General features: G+C 34.8%; 1 pseudogene; it reads left to right on the top strand.

Annotated features, from left to right (window-relative positions):
- The first annotated feature begins 985 nt into the window (after positions 1-985).
- The window catches only part of LOC130951321 (respiratory burst oxidase homolog protein B-like), a 64,474-nt pseudogene continuing 47,997 nt past the window's right edge, over positions 986-17,462 (top strand).

The raw sequence follows: 17,462 nt of genomic DNA, 5'->3' as shown, positions 1-17,462 counted from the left end.
TTAGTCCAACAACTTGGATCAATTTTCAATAATAAATTACATACTTTTAATTAAAAAAAAGTTCAATGATACCCAACCAACCAAGCACTCGTCAGACCATCACAAATACATTCACTTGTCAATTAATTATAATTTAAATTACATAATCTTTTTTTTTTATCTAAAAATTTTAAATTCGAATCCTATTAATTATAATAGATTGAAAAAAAAAATATCCTAACCATGGTTGTAAAATATGATAAATATGTGATCAATGTGTAAATATATTGTATAATACCTAAAATTAAAAATTATCTAATCCATATGTGATACTTGAGATTAAAATGGTCCGATATATCAAAAAAACAAAAATAAAAAACAAAAAAAAAAACATCCACTTTAATTTCTACTATCTCCTTATATATCCGCACATTAATCAACACTTCCTCTTCATTCTCCAATGTCATAGTACAACCCACATCATTAATCATTAACTTATGTAAACTCCAATAATCCTCCCCTTCCAATAGACCGTACCACAGACTTTTATTTATTTATTTATTTTATTCACATTTTCTTCATCGTATCATCAACATCCGAGTATGCCTATGGATAGGATAAGGTACGGGTTTAGAGTGTATCCTATCCTACCTTATTCACACTATATATAATACATATTTTATAAAAAATTTTATATAGTGAAGAAAATAAAAGTTGAACCCATAACTTCTCTTATGTAATAATTTATAATAAATGAACAACCACTAAAATAGTTAGTTAATTTAATAATTTAGAGCATTAGTATTTTATTTTATATGTTATTAATACGTATAAAATTTGAAATAATTGAATTTTATATTTACTTTGAAAAAAATTTAATATTTCTACGAGTAGGGTAGAATTTAGAATTTTAGGGTGCGGGTAGGATTAGGGTTGAGAGATTTTCAACTTGCGAGTATGGTATGATAGAATTTTAATAAAATTTTCAACCCGCGGATAGGATTAAGGTAGGGTCCAAACCCTACCCTACTCTACCCATTGTCAGCCCTGAATATGCATATCCAAGAGAAGCAACAACAAGAAATATTGTCGGAGACAGAGAGCACGGGAAGCCACTAGGGAACCCGAGTGGGCTTCAGTGGGCCTCTGAGCGGCCCAATAATGACGAGCCACAAGAAAAGTGGCAGCAGCAACAAGAAGAACAAGAGCGAGAGATTCTCCGACGAAGGCAACGAGCTGGTGGAGATTACCTTGGAAGTCCGGAATGACTCTGTGATCGTCCAAAACGTTCGAGGTGGCGACTCCGAGACCACGTATCTGGCCAGCCGACTCGAGAAGCGACCATCGTCGCTCGGGCAGTGGCTGAGACAGGTGTCCCAGGAGCTGAAGCGCATGACATCCGCCCCCAAAGCCTTCGACAAAATCGATAGGAGTAAGTCGAGAGCGACGCGTGCGCTTCAAGGCCTCAAATTCATGAGCAAGAGTGGTGTTGTTGGGAGTGATGAGGGTTGGTTACAGGTTGAGAAGAGGTTCGAGGAGTTGAGTATTGATGGGAAGCTGCCAAAGACGCGGTTCAGCCAGTGCATAGATAGATACACCTAACATGCATGTTTCTTTAGTGGTAATTAGTACATGAATCATTAATAATGCTCTAGTCGGATTTGCATTGGGAATTGGGATAAAACTATTTCTTTGGAGGTTAAATTTAGATGAATTTTACATGTAAAGTGAAAAGTTTGCATGTTTTTTCTCAACTATTATGTCAAACTTTAGGGTGTGTTAGAAATTTTGTTCAGAATCAGCTCTTCATTTTTACTCTATAGCTTACACACACTTAAAAGCTAGTTTCATGATAATATTCTAAAGACCAAGTTAATTTTTCATTTTTTTTCTTTTACTAAAAGTATATATTAGTTCTTAGCATTATTTATTTATAAATATGAAAAATATTGATAGGCTAAAAAAATTTTTTTTTGTTGTTTCAAAGTTTGTTTTCAAAATGGCATGATATGCTTGTTGGTTCTCTGAATGAAAAAGTGAATCCGAGTATATATAATAGGTGCTTTTTACGGTGGCTTGTTGCTTGGTGGCTAAGAATGACTTTCTTTTGACCATCCAATATATAGGGGCACATGTGTAGTAGACAGTCAAACAAAAGAGTGCATCAACTTTTAGTCAAAGCTAGCAATGAGTGCTAAGTGCCGTAACATTAAATATTTACTCCAGGGACATGAGTGGAATTTTGGGTTTCAAAAACAGGACTTTGATATAGGCCAAAGTTTGGGTCTGACAAAAATGTATAGTTGAAAAATTGGCTGGATATCCAAAAATTTCTTAGACAATAACTAAGATTTATAGTCTAAAAGGAGAGGTAAATTATAAATTTCGTTGTAGACGAAATAAAAAAAAGAAAAGATAAAAGTGGTTCTTATATGTCTGATTTAAAAAGAAAAAGAAAAAAAATTATGCAATAATTTTTTGTTATGTTAATTAGGATAAATTTTAAGAATGATATTCGGTTATTGACTTGTTGACTCAAATTAATTATAGATTATGTGCAGCATGATTAAGGTATGAAATAAAAACTATAAAAAAAATTTGAAAGTAAAATTTAGTTATATTAATTTAAGTATTAGATTCAATTGAAAACAAAATAATTCATCGTTGTAATTTTAAAATTTAAAGTACTTTTTTTAGAATAAGAATTTGTTTATTGTGTTAGAAGCTAAAATTTGAGTGAGAAAAATTTTAAAAGAACCTTTGGTTGCTTTTAAGGAGACAAGTTACGTTGGAGTATTAATTATATCAATAATATTTAAAAAACAATAAAAATTAATTTAATATAAATAATTATAGATTATTTTATTTAATATTTATTAATTATTATTAAAGTAATTATATAATTTAAATATAACAAATATGTAATTATAGATGTATAATAAAATAATTGATTAAATTAGAATTTTTTAATATTAAAGATTTTTTGTTATCATAAAGCATAAGTAATCTTAAGTTTTAATTTAATTGGTTTGAAAATTTTGTATTTATAAAATTCAACAATAATCAAGACTTTTGGACAATGCGCACACTTTTAGTTTAAGCCAACATTTCATTATTGAAAAAGCATGCGCATTGTTCAAAGTGTCTTGATTATTATTGACTTTTACAAATATAAATTTTTCAAACCAAAAATTTTTAATATGAAAAAATTTTAATTTAATCAATTGTTTTATTATACATCTATAAATATATATTTATTAGGATAAAAAACACATATATGCCAAGGAAAAATTGATATTACGCAAATCAGCCAAACAAGTATCTCATTCATCAATTAACCAGAGTACAAATTATATTTCTTCATAATTCGAATCAACCTAGATCGAATTATGACCAACCCAAACGTACAAGTAGTTCGAATCAAGTAGGGTCGAATTAGATAATCATAATTCGAATTTAGTCAATTCGAATTATATGCATCGTGACAAGGGGAAGTTCGAATCATATTGATTCGAATTACTCCCTTTTCGTAACAAATTCTAATAAATTGTTTTAATGAATTTATTTAAATTATACCGCAAAAAATATTTTATTCTATACAAAATAATTTTAAAAAAATGGCTTAAAAATATTTTTTAAATTATTTTGCATACAATAAAATATTTTTTTGTGGTATAATTTAAATAAATTTATTAAAAAATATTCATGAGCTGTCAAGAATGAGTAGAAGAGTATTATATAAAATGTGAATTGCTCATCGTATCATTTGAATAAGGCTTGGTTTGGTAAAACTTTACTTTTTAAGAGTAGCTCATGAAAGCTGTCTTTTAAAAGACGACTTTTTAAAAGCTACAGCTTTAGTAAAATCACATTAAAAATAGCTTTTAATAAGCACAAGTACTATAATTGTGTTTGTTAAAACAACTTTTAAAAATTAAAAAAAATTATAATAAACATATTTATAACGAAGAATAATGTTTTTTTTTCAAATTTTAGAGACCAATAATTTAAATATTTATTTGATTTACTCTCTATATTAATATAAATAGAGTTATCATTAGTCAATAATAAAGCTTGTACTGATACGTCTATTACCCATTTATATATATTGACTCACTTATACAAATCACAAAAAATGAGACACATATCTCAAATAAAATTATATGAAGATTGTGTTAGAATTTGTGAAGGTTAGGTTGAAAAATTAGAAATATATGAGGATTCCAATGACAATATAATGACAGAAAATATGTGTAGAAAAATAAATAAAATATATTTTTTAATTATTTTGTATGGAATAAAATATTTTTTTTTTAATTTCTAAATTATTATTGACTATGTAGAGTACTTTATTTAAAATTTGAGTACATGCATGTATTTACCTAAGTCATTAGAACATTACAAATTTTTATAGTACTCCTAACATTTTTTAAGCCATTTTTTAAATTATTTTGCATAGAATAAAATATTTTTTTAGTATAATTTAAATAAATTCATTAAAAAATTTATTAAAAAATATTTATGAGCTATTAAAAATGGACAAAAGTGTATTGTATGGAATTCGAATTGATAGCTCATTAATATTTTAAAGAAGTCTCGTAATTAAATATTTTGTTAGCTTTTTTTTAATGTATAAAATAAAAAATATATTTTTTAATTTTTAAATTATTATTTTTTTAATAAATTTTTTTAATACATTATTAATTTTTTTTAATAAATCAAGGTGTAATTCGAATCATCCTGATTCGAATTACTGATTCGAATTACTGTATGTGTGTAATTCGAATCAAGTTGATTCGAATTAGTGTGTGTGTGTGTATAATTCGAATCAATATGATTCGAATTATATGTAAATGGAGTTGGAATTGAGTAGATTCGAACTATATAAAAATGGCTATTGATAAATTCATGAAGTAAATTTTTATTTGGCTTATTTGTGTAAATTTTTTCTTCTCTTGGTTTAATATAGTGATTTGCCCTATTTATTATATTTTAAATTATATAATTATTTTAATAATAATTATTAAATATTAAATAAGATAATTTATAAATTAGATTATAAATCTTAGTTATTGTCTAAGAATTTTTTGGTCATCCAACTAATTTTTCAATTATACATTTTTGTCAGACCCAAACTTTGGCCCATGTCAAAGTGTTGTTTTTAGAACCCAAAATCCCACCCATGTCCTTGTAGTAAACTATTAATGTTACTCTACTTAGTACTAACGGTTAGTTTTGACCGAAAGTTAGTACCCTCTTTCATTTGATTGCTCGTGTCCTTATTCCATTGGATGGTCAAAAGAAAGCCCCCTTAACCACTAAACAACAAGTCACCACAGTAACTCACTTATATAATATTATTTTCTCTTATCTATCAACTATGCTATCTTTATTTTCTAAAACATAAAAGCAGCTCTTTCGAACTGTATAGAGTTGTTCTAATATAGAGGCGACAAAAAAAAAAAAAATTCTTATATGTAATTGAATATGAAGAAGTCGTTGTTATATATCAGTCAATGTATTATTATTCCATCTTTACATGCATGATGTTATATTATAACAGAAATACTTGTGACTTATTAGTAGTTTACATACACATTACACTTGTTCTACTCCAGTAGTGATTAAGAAAATAGGACTGTTCCTGAAACTAACAAAAGTGTTGATTCTCAATTTGCATTGGATAACTAGGAATGCAAGAGTCAAGAGAGTTTGTTGGTGAGTTATTTGATTTGTTGGCTCGTCGTCGAGGAATAACATCAGCCTCCATAACCAAGAACGAGTTGCGTGAATTTTGGGACCAAATGACAAATCAGAGCTTTGATTCAAGGCTTCAAACCTTCTTTGACATGTAAGCATTATTCATTTCATTTATTTTAGTTTCATTTTATTTTTTTCAACTAGAAAATTTATTAAATCTTTTAGCTTTGTACTGATAAAGGTGTAGGTGCTTATTGTCTTAAATAATAGAAATGGCTCAAAAAAAATATTTTTTAATGTGGCACAATTTATTTTATTTTATATATTTTACTATATATAATTTTAAAGAATTATTATTATAATTTTCATCACATAGTTATTATAAGAATTATAAATAATATATTAACAGTTATCTAGATAATTTAATAATGTATTTATGCTAATTAATTTTTTATTTATATTTTATTTATAGTTTACAGTTTGAGAGCACCAAAGAGTGGTTTTATTGGCTTCAAGAAAAGGCCAATAAAAACATTTGGATTATGTCATCCATATGCATAGTAGTGCCAAAAATAGGTGCTCAGTGCCCAGCTTTTAAATAATAGACATACTACATAAAATCGCGCCAGATTGTGTGGATTTTGATTGTAAATTATTCATGAGAATTAGAAAGAATAGATACCAATTACATTTGGTGGAATTTGCTTGTTATTAAATTATACATCATATGCTTGAAGAAAATTACGTATGTTTACTTGTCTATATAGTTGTAAGTCAAAATATATCATTTTTATAAGCCAAGTGTCAAAAATATTGAATTAGATTTGGTCTACTTGCACTTTTCGTTACTTAGCTTGTTGTATTTCTCTAGCTGAGCTAACTCAATATCAAACCAAATAATTCATACAGGGTGGACAAGAATGCTGATGGACGAATTACTGAAGAAGAAGTAAAAGAGGTAACAGAAAAAAAGAGTTTATCATTATCATTTTTTGAATGAGTATTTTAACACTTTAAGATTTAGGTGAGTAATTTAAAATATAGTATATTTTACTTTAATTGAGCCAATTTTAAGGTCCATTGTTCATGACTTCATGTTATCAAAAAAGTCATTAATTATCTAACATAATTCAAACAAAAAAGACATCTTTTAAATGTTTAATGTTTGGAAAAATATAGGGAAGTTGTAGTTTACTTTTCGTACTTCCTTAATAAGTTTTTACGAAACCCGTTACAAATTTAAATAATGGTTTATATATATCACAAGAGACTAGCTGCTTCTTGTTTTTGTTGAGGTGTGAACATTATATTGTTATTGTGCAGATTATTGCATTAAGTGCTTCAGCAAATAAGCTGTTAAAAATACAAGATAGTACTGAGGAATACGTTGCCCTTAGAATGGAGGAGTTGGATCCAGAAAACTTTGGATACATTGAGGTTTGTATTTTATTTTCTATCTCCAAAATTCAAAACAAAATAAATTGATTGGCCAGTTATATACAAAAGTGGGGCTGAGTGCTAAGAATGTGTGGCATAATACACGCAGCTAAACAACTTAGAAATGCTTCTTCTAGAAGCACCAGCAGAATCAGCGCATATAAAAACAGACAGCAGAGTCCTAAGCCAAATGCTAAGCCAGAAGCTGGTGCCCACCAAAGAGCACAACCCCGTGAAGCGCACCCTAAGAGCCCTCCAATACTTCATTGAGGATAATTGGAAGCGTGTGTGGATCTTGGCCCTCTGGCTAGCCATCTGCTCCGCCCTCTTCACCTGGAAGTTCATTCAGTACAAACACCGTGCCGTCTTCCACGTCATGGGATACTGCGTCACCACCGCCAAGGGCGGCGCCGAGACCCTCAAGTTCGACATGGCCTTCATCTTGCTCCCTGTTTGTAGAAATACCATCACTTGGCTTCGGAGTAAGGCCAAGCTTGGTGTTGCTGTTCCCTTTGATGACAACATCAACTTTCACAAGGTACTAATTCCTATTACTCTTCACTTTTCCTATTCTATATTTTGCCCTCTAATTTTACGTAATCCGTAATATTTGTGCTAAGTGCTAACCATCAACATGTTAGTGTGAGAAGTATAAAAAATATGAGGCCTACTACACATACAAGCTTTTTTGTCTTACAAGCTATATAAGTTGGTCCAAATTCAAGAAAAAACACGCGCACCACTCCTTTAAAATCGAGCGTCCAACGCACGCGTTTATTATGCCGCACTCTTCCTCTTCTTCCTCAATCAAAACGCAAACCGTCAAGATTTAAGCGACATTCGAAACAAAAGACACGTTCTGTAAGAACCGCAATTAATCGAATAGGTTAATTAAGTGGTTATATTGCCCAAATTTGATTTTGAAATGTTAGAGTGAGAATTTGATGTTTTAAACATCATTTTTGGACTCAGTGGGTCTTTCCGAGTCAGAAAATGTATTTTCTGCGAAAATCGTGAAAAATCGTGAACCGGCAGTTGAACCGGTTCAAGTCTGTCCGGTGCTGCGCGAGAAAAAATAGAAACATTCAAAAACCTTAGAAAAACATTAGAGGTGAAAAACCGAGCGTTAATTTTAAAGGTTTAGCCCAAAGTTGGGCCAAACGGGCTAAAAATGCTAACGGGTTGAACCGGGCCCAAGTTGGGCCCAAGTCCAACATATATAAAGGTTCATTTAATGAACCCTAGCCTCCATGAATACTCTCACTTCAGATTCGAGAGAGGGAGGAGAGGAAGAAGAAAACCCTAACCACCTCCATCTTCCCAAGCTCATATCTTGAATTCTAGAGCTCCGATTTGCGTGCCGTCAGCGGCTACGCGTTTCTTGGGAAGAGCTCTACAAAATCCAACCAAAAAACTTTAGAGGTAAGCTTGAAATCTTTCCAGTTCTGCTCTCCAAAATTTCGGGTTTTGTCAGGGTTTGGGTTAAATAGGTTTTGTGATTTTGGGTGTTTAGGTTTGCTCTAATCCTTGCTTAACCTTGGATTTTGGCCATCAAATCTGTTGGAAGAGGTAAGAGATACTAAACCCTTGTGAAATTTGATTTATGTTGAGCCTTAGGTTGATTTTGTGGTGATTTATATGTATATAGCTTGATTATTGTGAGTTTGAAGCTTGTTGGTGCTTGTTGGAGCTAAATTGGTGATTGAATTGTGATTGAAAGCTCATTTGGTTTATATTGGGAATCGGCCAAGGTATAGTTTTAGTTTTCTCTATGTAGTATATAATATTCATGGACACTTAGGCTAGTGACCCATAGGATAGGATTGGATTTTGAATGGTTGATGAGTTATTGGGTGTAATTGTATGATGATGATGGATAAAATGATGAATTTTGAGTTGATAATGATGATTAATAGTGATATGTTGAGGAAGAATTATTTGTGATTTTGTGTAGTGGATTATGTTGATAAATGTGGTAATGGTGTTGATTTATTTGGTAATATAGTTGAAAAATTGTTAATGAAGTTGGATATATGAGATATTGATATTGATATTGTGAATAAGAAAAAATGTGGCATGTTTGGTGTAATATGCCATAGAGTGTTGAATTTGATGAGAATTGGAGTTTTGGAGTGGTTTGGGTTGGTTTGGTTGTGTTTTATGAAGAAATTGTGAAAATTGTGATTTTGGGTAAAAGTGAAATTTTGGTGAACTTTGTTTGATCATAACTTTTGCCTCGGTTTTGAAAATTGGTTGAAATTTATTTAGAATTAAAGATCTTTGAAAACCCTTTAAATCGGTATAAAGATTGTGAAATTTGGAAATTTGTAGAGGAAGTTATGATTATTCAAAAATTGGTGTTGAAAATTGGAAATTTTGCAAAGTTATAGAATTAAGAGTTTTCTGGTACGTGTGCACGCACACTCTGCGTAAATGGTGACCTATGCGTTCGCGGACGCATAGGCAGGCAATCTTCCTGCAGCGCTGGCACGACTTGTGCGCGCGCACACCAATGGGAGAATTGCAACCTGTGCGTACGCACAGACTTGTGCGCACGCACACGTTGGGGAGGCCAATCTGTTGGAGGCGCTGGCACAGGTTGTGTGAGCGCATAGACCCTTTGTGTTTTGGTACCTGTGCGTACGTGTGCATACGCACACTTTTAAAAATTTCCTGGGCGTGCGCACGCACACCCCTATGCGGACGCACACGCCCTGTTTTTCAAATTTTGCTTTGTTTTCAACTATTCTACCTCCCCAATAAGGTTGTAAGCTTCTATAACACCTTTCTAAGACTTTTGGGTATATTTTTGGGTGCTCAAACCTGGAAAAGGGTTTAAAGGTTGTAGACACTGATATTAGGAAAAAGGTTATCAAACGGAGTTCTAGGTTTCTGTTGTGTGGGGGAAGGTCTGATAGTGTGATGAATGGTTGATGAATGAGATGCGAAAGCAAGGAATGGAAATATGAAAGAATAGTGGTTGAAAAGAGTCGAGGACTCTGGATAAAGTGATGGATCCATCTTGTGCTAAAAATGTTTTGAAAACTACTGTACCACATTTTATTGAGATTATGTGACGCTATGCGCCCGGCAGTGGCCGAGGTTGGATCCCGCCTGTCGAGATAGCGGCGACAGTGTAAGGACGGTGGTTCGTCCCGCTTGCACTTAGATGCGAGGTCGGAGGCAATAGATCCCGCTCGCATCCCTTCGGATCATCAGAAAGTGTAGGCGCAAAACCCTGGACAGTGATTCGAGCACTATATCTCGGAGATTCCCACACCATGAATCCGAAGGGCGACATCTCCATGGAGATGTGTCGGGTTGGCAGTTGAACTGACAATGTGATATCACAGCTAGTAGGGTAGGCATTCATCATATGCATTTTCTACCTGTTTGTATGCTTTGCCAACTTGATATTGTTTCTCCCTATCTGTGAAATATGTCTAATTGCTACTTGTATTAATTGCTGTATATGCTTCTGCTTGTGTTTTACTTGTATTGTATATACTTGTGCTTTGCTGGAGTTGAGGAGGTTCAGAAGGCGGTGGGGATGGGATCGCATGGTGGATCGGATGGTGAAGGCTGTGGAACATCGGTGTTTGATTAGAGTAGAATTTCCCTAGGATAGATTACCCTGTTATAGTATTAAGGTTTAAGTTGTACTGAGGAATTACATAATATGTTGTTTTGGTTTAGTATGCTTTAAGCTTGAATTCTTATGATGGATATAGAGTCTAGGATTGCCTTTGGCGTTCTGGGGTCTTATATCCTACATCACTGGGCACTATTATCATACTGGAGAATCTGGCCAACACTATGGAGGCGAATGCTGCTGCGACTCTGCAAGCTGTGCAGAGGCTAGGTCAACCGGCCGGGAACAGCAACGGAAACGGGAATGACAACGGAAATGTGAACGGTGAAGGGAATGCTCATGCTAACGCTGAAGGAAACGGAGATAACATAGGAGGCATTCCGATGACTTTGGCATCCTTCCTCAAGGTTCATCTACCAACATTCCGAGGATCAACTAATCCCACTGAAGCAGACCACTGGTTCCAAGCCATGGAGCGTGCTTTACAGGCGCAGCATGTTCCATACAATTAGTATGTGGAGTTTTCTGCTTATCAGCTTGCGGGAGAGGCCCAGCCTTGGTAGCAAGCAGAGTGTCACTTGCTACAACTACAGAACGCTGAGGTTCTGTGGGATGTGTTCTGAACGGCTTTTTACAAGAAGTACTTCCCTCAGTCTGCAAGAAAAGCGAAGGAGATGGAGCTTATGCAGTTGAAGCAAGATTCCATGTCTATGGCTGAGTACACTAACAAGTTTGAAGAGTTTTGTAGGTTTTCTCAGGTGTGTCAGGGTGACCCGGAGACCTTCGAGATCTGGAGGTGTATTAAGTACCAGAGGGGTTTGAAGGATAGCATTATGACTGCTGTTGCTCCTATGGAGATCCGTATCTTCTCCGACTTAGTGAATAAAGCAAGGGTGGTGGAGGAATATGCCAAGATAGTGGCTGCGTCCAAGGACACTCATAGAGGATGCAGTAGCAGAGGGCGTGGCAAGTATCACCATCCGAGGGGTCAGAGTTTCGAGAGAGGAGGGTACGCCCACCAAGGTCAAGGAGGTTTCAGGAAGAACCCTTATGATCAGTTTCAGCGTGGTAAGGGAAGAGGGAGCCAAAGTGGGTGCTTTAATTGTGGATTGCATGGTCATATCGCGAGGGATTGAGCTCGTGGGAAGAACCCGAATGCGGGTCAGGGTCAGCACCAGGGGCGAGTCTTTGCTGTGAATGCCAAGGATGCTTCCAAGGCAGATCCGTTGATGAGAGGTATTTGTTATTTGGTGATAAGACTTTAATTGCATTATATGATACTGGAGCATCGCATTCGTTTATCTCGTTTGCTAAAGTTGAGGAATTAGTCTTAAAAGTGTCAGAGTTACCTTTTGATCTACATGTACATACTCCACATCAGACAGTTATGACTAGATCAGGTTGTAAGCAAGTAGGTTTCAAGCTTGAGGATAGAGATTTTGTACAGGATTTGATCTGTTTACCTATGGTTGGGTTGGAGTTGCTTTTGGGGTTCGATTGGTTATCGAAGAATTGGGTTTTGTCGGATTGCCTTGAGCGGACAATTCGGTTTATACCGGAAGGAGAGAGTGGAGCAGTAATAACTGCGGGATACTACCTGAACTCTGTAGTAGTGCACTTTAGTGGGGAAGAGTATCAGGGTTACATCTTGTTAACTGCTAATGCTTCGGGTGATACCCAAGCCTTAGATCAGACTCCGGTAGTTAGGAATTTTTCGGAGGTATTTTCGGAAGATATCCCTGAGTTCACCTCAACGGGAGATTGAGTTTGCGATAGACCTGGTGCCTGGAGCTGGACCAATGTCGATTGCACCGTATAGGATGGCTCCAAAAGAGCTAGCCGAGTTAAAGGTTCAGTTGGAAGAGCTTCTGGCCAAGAGGTTCATTCGACCGAGTGTATCACCGTGGGGAGCACCAGTTTTATTGGTAACAAAGAAGGATGGAGGAATGCGACTGTGTGTGGATTATCGCCAGTTGAACAAAGTGACTGTGAAGAATAAGTACCCGTTGCCAAGGATAGACGACTTGATGGATCAACTACAAGGAGATGGGGTGTTTTCCAAGATAGACTTGAGATCCGATTACCATCAGATAAGGGTGAAGGAGGATGACATCCCTAAGACCGCATTTTGGACACGTTATGGACATTACGAGTTTGCGGTGATGTCCTTTGGATTAATGAATGCACCTGTTATTTTCATGGATTATATGAACAGAGTCTTTCGTCCCTTTCTGGACAGGTTCGTAGTGGTTTTCATAAACGACATCTTAGTTTACTCCAAGACGGCGTGAGGAGTGATGAACGGATATTTTATACGCTTTTTGGTGGTATTTTCATGTAGTTTTTAGTATGCTTTAGTTACTTTTTAGTATATTTTTATTAGTTTTTATGCAAAAATCACATTTCTTGACTTTACTATGAGTTTGTGTGTTTTTTTGTGATTTTAGATATTTTCTGGCTGAAATTGAGGGACCTGAGCAAAAATTTGATTCAGAGGCTGAAAAAGGACTGCAGATGCTATTGGATTCTGACTCTCCTGCACGCGAAATGGATTTTCTGAAGCTACAGAAGCCCAATTGGCGCGCTCTCAATTGTGTTGGAAAGTAGACATCTTGGGCTTTCCAGCAATGTATAATAATTCATACTTTGTCCGAGATTTGATAGCGCAAACTGGCGTTTAAACGCTAACTTTTTACTCTTTCCTAGCATTAAACGCCAAAACTGGCATAAAAGTTGGAGTTAAACACCCAAACTGGCACCAAAGCTGGCGTTTAACGCCAGGAATAGTCTATGCACGTGAAAGATTCAATGTTCAGCCCAAACACACACCAAGTGGGCCCTGAAAGTGGATTTCTGCACTATCTATCTTAATTTACCCTTTTTCTATAAACCTAGGTTACTAGTTTAGTATAAAAACTACTTTTAGAGATTCATTTTGTACCTCATGACATTTTACATCTGAATTTGTATCTTCTATAACATGAGTCTCTAAACCCCATGGTTGGGGGTGAGGAGCTCTGCTATGTCTCAATGGATTAATGTAATTATTTCTGTTTTCTATTCAATCACGCTTGTTTCTATTCTAAGATATTCATTCGCACTTCAACATGATGAATGTGATGATCCATGACAATCATCACCATTCTCAACTTATGAACGCGTGCCTGACAACCACTTCCGTTCTACCTTAGATTGAGTGTGTATCTCTTTGGTTCTTGGTTCACGAGTTTGATTGACTCTCTTGACAATAGAGTGTTCAAATCCGTGAAACCAGAGTCTTCGTGGTATAAGCTAGAATCAATTGGCAGCACTCTTGAGATCCAGAAAGTCTAAACCTTGTCTGTGGTATTCTGAGTAGAATCTGGGAAGGGGTGACTTTGACGAGCTTCAAACTCACAAATGTTGGGCGCAGTGACAGTTTGCAAAAGGATCAACGGATCCTATTCCAGCACGAGTGAGAGCCGACAGATGATTAGCCCTACGGAACCCGTAGTTGGACCATTTTCACTGAGAGGACAGATGGTAGCCTTTGACAACGGTGATCCACCAACATACAACTTGCCATGGAAGGAGCCTTGCGTGCATGAAGAAGACAACAGTAGGAAAGTAGAGATTCAGAAGATAGAGCATCTCCAAAACCTCAACCTGTTTCCATTACTACATAACAAGTATTATTCATTTCATGTTCTTTTACTTTTTACAAACAAAACTCTTTTCATTATTAATCTCCTGACTAAGGTTTACAAGATAACCATAGATTGCTTCAAGCCGACAATCTCCGTGGGATCGACCCTTACTCACGTAAGGTATTACTTGGAGGACCCAATGCACTTGCTGGTTAGCTGTGCGGAATCGCAAAAGTGTGATTGTGATTTCATGCACCAAGTTTTTGGTGCCATTGTTGGGGATTGTTCGAGTTTGGACAACTGACGGTTTATTTTGTTACTTAGATTAGGAAAAATTTGTCTTTTTGGTTTAGAGTCTTTTATTTTTTTTAAAAATTTCAAAAATATCATTTTTCTTTATTAATATTTATTTATTTTTTAGTTTAGTTTCATATTTTAAGTTTGGTGTCAATTGCATGTGGTTATTTTCTTTCAATTTTTCGAGTTGTTCTTGTTTATTTTTCTTGTTTGATCTTTGAATTTTCTTGTTTGGTGTCTTTCCTCATTTTTCCTGTGTATTTTCAAATTATTAGTGTCTAGAGTATAAAAATTTTTAAGTTTGGTGTTTCTTGTGTTGTTATTACCTTAAAAATTTTTCAAAAAGTGTTCTTGGTGTTCTTTTTATGTTTTTGTTGTTCTTGTGAGTCTTCACAGTGTTCTTGAGTCTTTTGTTCTTGAGTGTTTTGATCTTAAAATTTTTAAGTTTGGTACTCCCTGGTGTTTTCTCTTCAAATTTTCGAAAATAAGGAGCATTAGATCTAAAAATTTTAAGTCTTATGTCTTTTTATTGTTTTTCTCTTTCCTCATTAAATTCAAAAAAATCAAAAAAATATCTTTTCCTTTATTCACTCATAATTTTTGAATTCCTTAAGTTGATTTAGTCAAAATTTTTAAAATTTGGTAGTTTCTTATTAGTCAAGTCAAAATTTTAATTTTTAAAATTATCTTCTTAAACCTTTTTCAAAACAAACTCTTTTTCAATCTTCTCTTTTTATTTTTTTTTTCGAAAATCCTTCATAAAATTTTTCAAAATCTTTTTCTTTTTCTTACATACAATTTTTGAATCTCTTGTCTTGGTTCACTAAATTGATTGAAAAATTTTAAGTTTGGTGTTTTCTTGTTAAGAAAGTTTCAATCTTTAAAATTTTAAGATCATATCTTTTTCAAAACTTCCTAACCACTTTCTCTCTCTTCACTTTTCGAAAATCCTCACCCAAAATCTTTCATTTATTTTATTTTATTTTATTTGATCTTCTTTTATTTTTGATTTTCTAAAAAAAAAATTTAAATAATAAATATAATATTTCTATCTCCAGTCTACATCATCTCCCTTTCTCCATCATGGACCTAAGTGAAAATGAACAGTCCAGAAGGACTCTGGGGTCATATGCTAACCCCACTACTACTTCATATGGGAGTAGTATCTGTATACCCCCCATAAGAGCTAACACTTTTGAGCTAAATCCTCAGCTCATTATCATGGTGCAGCAAAATTGTCAGTATTCCGGTCTTCCACAGGAAGAACCTACTGAGTTTCTGGCACAGTTCTTACCAATTGCTGACACAGTACGTGATAAAGAAGTGGATCAGGATGTCTACAGATTATTGCTATTTCCATTTGCTGTAAAAGACCAAGCTAAGAGGTGGTTAAATAACCAACCCAAAGCCAGCATAAGAACATAGAAACAGTTGTCAGACAAATTCCTGAATCAATATTTCGCTCCAAAAAGGATGACACAGCTAAGGCTGGACATCCAAGGCTTTAAACAAGAGGATAATGAATCTTTTTATGATGCTCGGGAGAGGTAAAGAGAGATGCTAAGGAAGTGCCCCTCTGAAATATTTTTAGAATGGGTGCAGTTAGATATATTCTATTACGGGCTTACAGAAAAAGTCCAGATATCTCTAGATCACTCAGCTGGTGGATCTATACACATGAGAAAGACAATTGAAGAGGCTCAAGAGCTCATTGATACAGTTGCTAGAAATCAGCATCTGTACTTAAGCAATGAGTCCTCCATGAAAGAAGAAGTTAAGGCAGTATCCACTGAACTTGGTCCTCCAAAACAAGTTGCTGAACTCAATCAGCAATTATGTTTTCTAACAAAATAGCTAGCAGAATTCAAAGAGATGCTACAAGAAACCAAAGATGCTAACGAGAATATGGAAAAACAATTGAATTAGACAAAACAGCAGTTATCCAAACAGTTAACAGAAGAGTGACAAGCTGTTCATTTAAGGAGTGGGAAGACATTAAATACCTCAACTCAAATCAGCAAAAAGCCAAAAAAGGAACAATTGACAGAGGATGAGCAAATCACTGCCCAAAATCTCTTTGAGGACAGTAAGAGCCCAGAGAGGAATACTTCTGGCGTTCAAACGCCAGAAAAGGGTAAAGAATTGGCGTTAAACGCCCACTGGATGCCTAATTCTGGCATTCAAATGCCAGAAAAGGGGGAAAAATTGGCGTTAAACGCCCAGTGGGTGTCTAGTTCTGGCGCTCAAACGCCAGAAAAGTGTGAGAATCTAGCGTTAAATGCCCATCCAGCCCCCAATCCTGGTGTTCAAACGCCAATGAGGGATCAGACACCTGCAAGTGCTGATAGTAACCCCTCTAAGAAGGCTTCTCCAACCACCTCTGTAGGAAATAAACCTACAGCAACTAAGGTTGAAGAACACAAAGCCAAGATGCCTTATCCTCAGAAACTCCGCCAAGCAGAACAGGATAAATAATTTACCCGCTTTGCAGACTATCTTAGGACTCTTGAAATCAAGATTCCGTTTGCAGAGGCACTTGAGCAAATACCCTCTTATGTTAAGTTCATGAAAGAGATCTTAAGCCATAAGAAGGATTGGAGAGAGACTGAAAAAGTTTTTCTCACTGAAGAATGCAATGCAGTCATTTTAAAGAGCTTACTAGAGAAGCTTAAAGATCCTGGAAGCTTTATGATACCATACATATTAGAGGGTACTTGTACCAAGACAACTTTATGTGATCTTGGAGCAAGTATCAACCTGATACCTGCATCCACTATCAGGAAGCTTGGTTTCATTGAAGAAGTCAAACCAACTAGAATATGCCTCCAACT

This window comes from Arachis stenosperma, chromosome 9 (assembly GCF_014773155.1).
Source record: "Arachis stenosperma cultivar V10309 chromosome 9, arast.V10309.gnm1.PFL2, whole genome shotgun sequence".
NCBI classification, from domain to species: domain Eukaryota; kingdom Viridiplantae; phylum Streptophyta; class Magnoliopsida; order Fabales; family Fabaceae; genus Arachis; species Arachis stenosperma.
The sequence above is the reverse complement of the archived record's forward strand: the minus strand, read 5'-3'. Positions and strand labels throughout refer to the sequence as shown.